This window comes from Callospermophilus lateralis, unplaced genomic scaffold, assembly GCF_048772815.1.
Source record: "Callospermophilus lateralis isolate mCalLat2 unplaced genomic scaffold, mCalLat2.hap1 Scaffold_43, whole genome shotgun sequence".
NCBI classification, from domain to species: domain Eukaryota; kingdom Metazoa; phylum Chordata; class Mammalia; order Rodentia; family Sciuridae; genus Callospermophilus; species Callospermophilus lateralis.
Window position 1 is genome coordinate 7,593,212 of NW_027514380.1, and position 7,274 is coordinate 7,600,485.

Below are 7,274 nucleotides of genomic sequence, written 5' to 3' on the forward strand. Positions count from 1 at the left end.
CTTTTATATTTGTTTTGTTTTCTGGTTTTCTTATTCTTGTTACACTATTATATACTTGATTTTGCTTGTTAATCATTTAAAGTGCATGTCACATGTTCTTAATTAATCTATGAGTTTTTCAAGAGAAGGACACACATTTCCTGTTTCTATATATCTCCTAAAATATTATAACACCAGGGCCATGGTAAATCCTCAACAAGTATGCATTAATAAAGGCATATATAGACCATGTGAACATGTTAGAGTCCTTGGAGGGGAAATTAAGTTATTCAAGTCACTTTTTCAAAAAAGAATTCTTCTTTTCTTATAAACTGGTATTCCTCCTCCTTTCACCACCAATTAGTCCTCTATTTTAAGTCTTGCAGTTTTCATAACAATGAGAGGAAACACAAGTTTTGTCTGAAGCTATGCTTTGTAAGATTTAAAGTTTCTTTTGACTGTGGGACACAACATATCAACACTTAGGTAGATGAAACATAGAATTTCCTTGCTTGCATCTCCAAAGGAGGAAAAGGGGTCTACCTTGGGCCACAGAAGAATTACACCTGGAGAAAGGGTAGCTGTAAACTAGAGTTGTGGCAGGAAGCTTGCTGCCTGGGGGAGAGCTAGGTTTCCTAAACTCCCTGTGAGTGTGCTAATTTGAATAATTTTCCTGGCCCCAAGCGGCATAGGGCTGTTCTTAGTTGTCTGGTATTTGGCCCTGGGGTGATTAGAGTTGGTGCACTCCCACCCAGAATGTGAGTGCCAGATAAGAAAAGTCCTTGAGGGTATGTTGTGCTTCTTTAGGGATTCAAAAAGGAGAACTGGCTAGTGTCTAACTGGGGCCACAGAACAATACAGCACTTAATATAGCATTAAAAAAAACTGTAACAGAAGTCACTGACAAAACCCTCCCCTAGTAGAATGCATGTTTCATGAAAGCAGGGACCTGTTCACATTGTGCTTCTCATTGCATCATAATGCCAAGTATGTTTAAGGCATCCACTGCTTTTTCTTGAACAAAAATCCAGATTTTCAGCCCTATTATGAACATAAAGGTGGCCCTCTGAGACTGCTGGGTTCTGGGTTCTACACATTCAGTAAGTACTGAGCCCTGCAGAGCAGGAAGAAAATTAATGAAGTGTAGCAAATCTATTCAGAAAATAAAATGTGAATCAGGCCAATATTAGTCTGTTGAGAGATTATGTCCATAATTTGGATGGCTCTCATTTTGTTAGAGTGACAGATACAGAGGAAACAAATGAGTATTTACTGTACTGATCAAATCTGAGAGTAAATGAACATTTTGGTTAAGAGAAATGGGAACAGGAAATATAAAAAATAACAACAAAAAAAAGACCTATTGAGCCAGGTAGGTTGTAATGGTTCTGATTGGGACCAGAAGACAACAACGCTACACAAATCAAGAATAAAAGAAACAGGAGACTCCTTAACAGAAGCTCATCTCCAGGAAGTGAGAGTCACTGGTTTTATAAGATCATGTGGCACTAAGAGCATCTGAAGAGGTTATATAGCCTGTTGGCAGAAAATGACTGAAAGAAAATACAACCTAGATTAGCATAGAGAAAAGAAAAAAGGAAATAATGTCTTGGACTATATAAGTTGTCAGCCCAATTAATGAAAAAAAAAAAGACTTAAATGATATTGCAACCTGTGGCCACCATAGTGTTCCAATAGAAAGTACCATAGAATGGAGGTTTCATGATAAATAGCTGTGGAAAACTACAGCTTAAATAAATTTAGATGGTTTCTTGATCACAGTCTGATTCTTTACTAGGCTAAGATACATTGGGAATCTCCAAGAGGAAAGTGTGATGTGAAGTGTTGCAAATAGAACCTTCTGTCACAGAGCAGCTCCTGTAATTCATGGTCTATGGAACACACTTTGATAAAGCCTGTGGAAACGTGAATTCACCCCCTCATACCGGCTACTGCCCTAGCAACACAAACTATTTTATCCTGTCAGAGAACTAAATTCCAGAATATATAAGGACATCCTACTACTTTAAGGACTATCTAGAAATTTCTCATGTCTGATACAAGTATCTATGTCCTTTGAGAGAATGCAACTATCTAGCCCCTCTATGACATTCTTGGGAAAGATGACATCAGCGCTCCTCAGTGCCAAAAAAAAAAAAATAGAAAAGTTTGAAGCAAGCTATAGTGAGCAATGAGAGAACAATCTTCCGATCCCACTGTTAACCCCTGTTCTATCATACTCCCGTCATCCACTTGATTAAAAGCCTAGGGCATAAAAATCAAATTAAATTCTGGAACCAAAGCAGCAAGTTAAGAATGATATTAGCAACTAGAATTTCAATTTCTGCAAGTCTTTGCAAAATTCAGCAGTGACTTCTATTGAATGAGCATCTAATTAGGACATCAAATAATATCAGTATCAGCATTTAGTTGCTTAGCTTCACATGTCAAGCAGAGGAAAAATCTGTAGTCAGCATTCCAGGAACAGAAGAATGTGATAGACAGGTCTTCACCCAGTGATTCACTCAGCAATTCTGAGAGAAGTGATCTCTCTTTTTTTTGCTATAAACTTTCCTACAAGATCTTGTGATTTCTGGTGCCTTAATGAGAAATTGTCCATTGACATTTTGAATGATTACAGGTCATTTTATGATGACCTTCAAGAAGCTGCTACAATTACTTTTTGATTATTTAGACTTCTTTTAAGTATCTCTTCCGTCATAAACACATAGCCATGAAAGTTAATCTGAGATCATTGATGTTACAAAGAAAAGAGTCCAGAGAGGCTGACGGCTTTCTGTAGCATCTCAAACACTGGCTTCTTTTATTGAATTATATATTGATTACATATCAGTGCCAGATCCTTAGTGCCCTGGCCTTCTTAGTTTTATCCTATAACTAAAGGACTAAGACAGCCTAATCAAAAGGCAGTTTTTAAATTATTTTCAATGCAAAAGGAATAGACTAATGGTTATACAGGTATCCTGGACTCATGTATGATCTTGGCTAAAATAAACTCAAACTTTGGAGAGTTTGGACTAAGAGTGTAGCTTAGTGATAGAGTATTTGCCTGCATGAATGAGGCCCTGGGTTCAATCTCCAATATAGAAAAAAGGAAAAACAGACTAGGAAATTTCACCTTTAGAAAACTTAGGTATACTCATATATCAGGTAGCAAAATTATGAACATTATTCCCAAAGGAGAAAAGAAAGTGAAACTTGTTTATTTTTCTATACCTGTGATAGACATTTCCACATTACACCTTCTATCCTGGTTTCTCAACTTGTCTAACATTTTTCCCCAATTTTTTAAATTTTTAATGAAGAATAATTTTTAATAGATGCATTGATAGGTCTCAACTTTTTATATTCAGCTCCTCCCGTGTCTTGCCTAGTAACATGGAGATGTACATGCAATAAACTTTTTTTCACATTAATTTGTAATTACATCTAAAAGATGTCCAGTAATACCTCTCTCTCATTTCTCTATCTTATCCAGAATCAGAATAACAAGCAGCTGCTTTCAAATGTAGCATCATGGCTCTTGCTGATAAACACAGCAGGCTCAGACAAGAGAGAGCTCTGAACCTAATTTCTTGAAGTTTGAATGGTGGTAGGAGAAAGACTCAATAACATTTCCCCTGCTAACCATTGTTCTGTCTTCCAATTGTGCTGTGGCCTGTACCACACCCTTCAAAATGCATGAGACCACTGAGCCATAGTTTACATGGCCAATAGAAATGTGGGACATCATTAGTTTGTTGGGGAACATGACAGAATGCTAGAGATTAAGCCATCTTGTCATCAATATCATAGAGAACAGCCTGAGTACTTTCATTATGTGGTTTTGTTATCTCTTGTGTGTTTGATACAGATGCTCCTCCACTTATGATGGGGTTATGTCCCAATAAACCCATTCTAAGTTTAAAATGACTGAAGTAAAAACTGCATTTAATACATTAACCTGGAACATCATATCTCAGCAACACAGCACATTGTAAAGTATTGGTTGTTTCCCCTCCTGATTGTGACTGATTAGGAGCTTCAGCCACTGTTGCTGCCTAGCTTTGGCAGAGAGTATCACACCCCTTATCGATAGACTAGGAAAAAATCAAATTTTGAAATTCAAAGTATGGTTCCTACTGCATATGTATTTCCTTCACATTTTTGTGAAGTGGAAAAATCACAAGTGGAACCATCATTAGTCAGGAACCATGTACAAATGAATATCTGCAGTATTATTATTTTTGCAATAAACTTAGCAGCCAAGAGCTCAAAAAAGTCAAAAGCATATATTTAATGAAAAACTGAGTTCTAGGTTTTGAATTCACAATAAACTTGATGGTGAGCATGGAACTTGCAAGGAATCATTATCAACAGTGTGCCAGTCCCCATGAGAGTTGAGTGATTCCACTGACCACATTAAACTAGAGGAACAACTCAAAAGACAAACCCACCTATCCCCAAAGTTAGAAGTTCTTTTAAGACTGTGTCCAAAAATGGTTGTTGAACATGTGCTTCTGCAGAAGATGCCTTCACATATTACTTGGTGGAGGGTGACTTTCCATTCGACTCAAATGGTTGTTCTACATTTACATCATCCACTTTAAATTCCAAGCTTCCTTATGGACATATAAAAAGTGCAGTGATAACTTCATGTGCTGGCTCTGTTAGCAGAAATATACACTTAAAGAAGGCCAGTTTTTTTTTTTAACCAGTGCCCTATATACTTCAAAGATAAAATCAATTCCAAGAAAAATTTGCTTTTCCTTATTCAATTCACAAAATCCAAATATATTCATTCTGTCAAAATGAAATTTCTATCATTATTACAAATGCTATTATGAGCTCATAAAAAGTTCAACATTAAAGATAAAATTATTTATTTTGTGGTATGTAAGCAAATTGTAGAAAAGTGTGTGTGTGTATATATATATATATGTATATATACTACACCCTTAAAATGATGCTCTATTTCACCATTCAAAATAAAAACTTTCTTTGGGCTGGGGATGTGGCTCAAGTGGTAGCGCACTCGCCTGGCATCATGCGTGTGGCCCGGGTTCGATCCTCAGCACTACATACAAAGATGTTGTGTCCGCCGAAAACTAAAAAGTAAATATTAAAAAAATTCTCTCTCTCTCTCTCTCTCTGAAAAAAAATTAAATAAAAACTGTCTTTGTCAAAATGTATAAATATTACACACATATAAACACATATGCACATCTGCACAAAGTTAGAATAACTGAAATACAAAACTTTTTATGGGAAAGTTGGCATTCAACTTCTTATGGAAATACACACATTTTTTTGCTGCCCACTATCCAGGTCTGCCTCTAAAGTTTATAGAACCCACAGCAAGAATATGAGTGGAAGCCCACATACTGTTACTTTAAAATTGTTGTAATTCAAGCTAGCAAACTGTTAAATAAAATGTTTGATCCTCCATTAGTTAATATACTTTTACAATAACCTGCAAAGCCAGGTTATAATTTCAAATTCTCAGTGTCCTTGGCATCTTTTAGTAAAATGTGCCAGTATGGGGAAAACAGCCCGGCCAGCACATCCCTAGATTTTCCTCCTTCTGTCTCCCACCAGTACAACAAACAGCCTCAAAAAAAACAGTCAAGAACATCCCAGGCCAGTTCACAGTTCTGTCAATAGGACCCTCTCCAAAGTAGCTCTCCCTGGGTCTACTTTTAGTCCATGGAGCACCCATTATGGTAATGAGGTTCACCCTTGGGAAGAAAGCATCCTAAGGAAGGTGCCTGTCCATCTCTGAAGCAAAGGAGGACTATTTAGGCAAAGGATTGTGGGGTCTAAGTCACCTGAGCATTTGCCTGGGTAGACACATCTCTTTGTCTTAACAGATTTCAAGTTGAGCTTAAAAGGGGCCAGAGCAGAACCTGCTAAAGTGTAGAGCCCTGAGCAGCAGTCTCTCTTGCTAAAATTTTGATCTAAGAGTAGTACTAACATGATCAATGAAATTTTAGAAATGTTTGCTTAAAAAACCTTTTAAAAATCAACTTAATGCCTGAAAATAGCAGGTAAGAGCATGCAAGCGCCCGGACCCACACACACACACACACACACACACACACACACACACACACTGCTACCTCTCTGTGTTTTGACAATGGAAGAAGCAGCAGAAAGTCAGAAAATGAGAATAGAGTGAACTTCCAAAGAAACCTAATCAGGGCCAGCTTCATGGGCATGTGACCTGTGTGGCCACACAGGGTCCCCAGATTCAGAAGAGTTCCACATTTGGTTTCCTGCTCCCCTGTCTTCTTAATATTTTAATAATTGGAACAAAGGACACCACATTTTTATTTTGCACTGACCCCTGAAAATGGAATAATCAATCTTGTTCTTAAAGGACTTTTACATGGCAAGAGGATTTTCCATGAAACTTGTTGCCATCTTTTCTTTGAGAAAAAGTCAATAGAGGGCTGGGGATGTGGCTCAAGCGGTAGCGCACTCGCCTGGCATGCGTGGGGCTGGGTTCGATCCTCAGCACTACATACAAATAAAGATGTTGTGTCCGCCGAAAACTAAAAAAAAAATAAATATTAAAAAATTCTCTCTCTCTCTCTCTTAAAAAAAAAAGTCAATAGAGCCAGAATCTCATTCTTGATTATTTGATTTTCACTTCTAAGCCTGGACGAAAACATAGGGGCAGAGGGGGAAAATGGCCCTGGAGTATTTGAAAGACCTTATCAAAATTTCCATTAGACAGTTCAGGTTGGCCCTTGTCATTCTGGAACTGCCACGCCCACTTAATCCCCAATTCAATGCTACCATTTTTCAGCCTGGTATCTTCTTGTCATTTTTTCTTCCCCAATGCTATCTCTTTCAATTATGGAGGTTTGCTTTTTCTCTGTGAATTATTTTTCAGTCTCTTATATTCTTTAGATTAAAGTTTGTGGCTAATTTTATTACTGAAGCATTATTCCAGGCAGAGATAAGAAGCTCTCCTGCATATCACTATTAATCCAGGGCAAGTCCATTTTGAAAGAAAGAAAGAGACAGGAGATTTGTAAAGGGCAAGGGCTGACCTTGGCAATCCTCACAGCAAGACAGAGTTTGATGCTCTTCAGAGATGTCTCAAAGGAATCTGAATGAAAATGTCCTAGGCACAAAATTCCCCAACAACTAATTTTCTCTTACCTTCCTCTTCCCACAAGACCCAGCTCTTACACCAAGATGAATGGCTTCAGGTTTCTAAATTCACTACTGTCTTAGTCCATTCAGGCTGCTATAACAAAATGCCATTAACTGTGTAGTTCATAAAC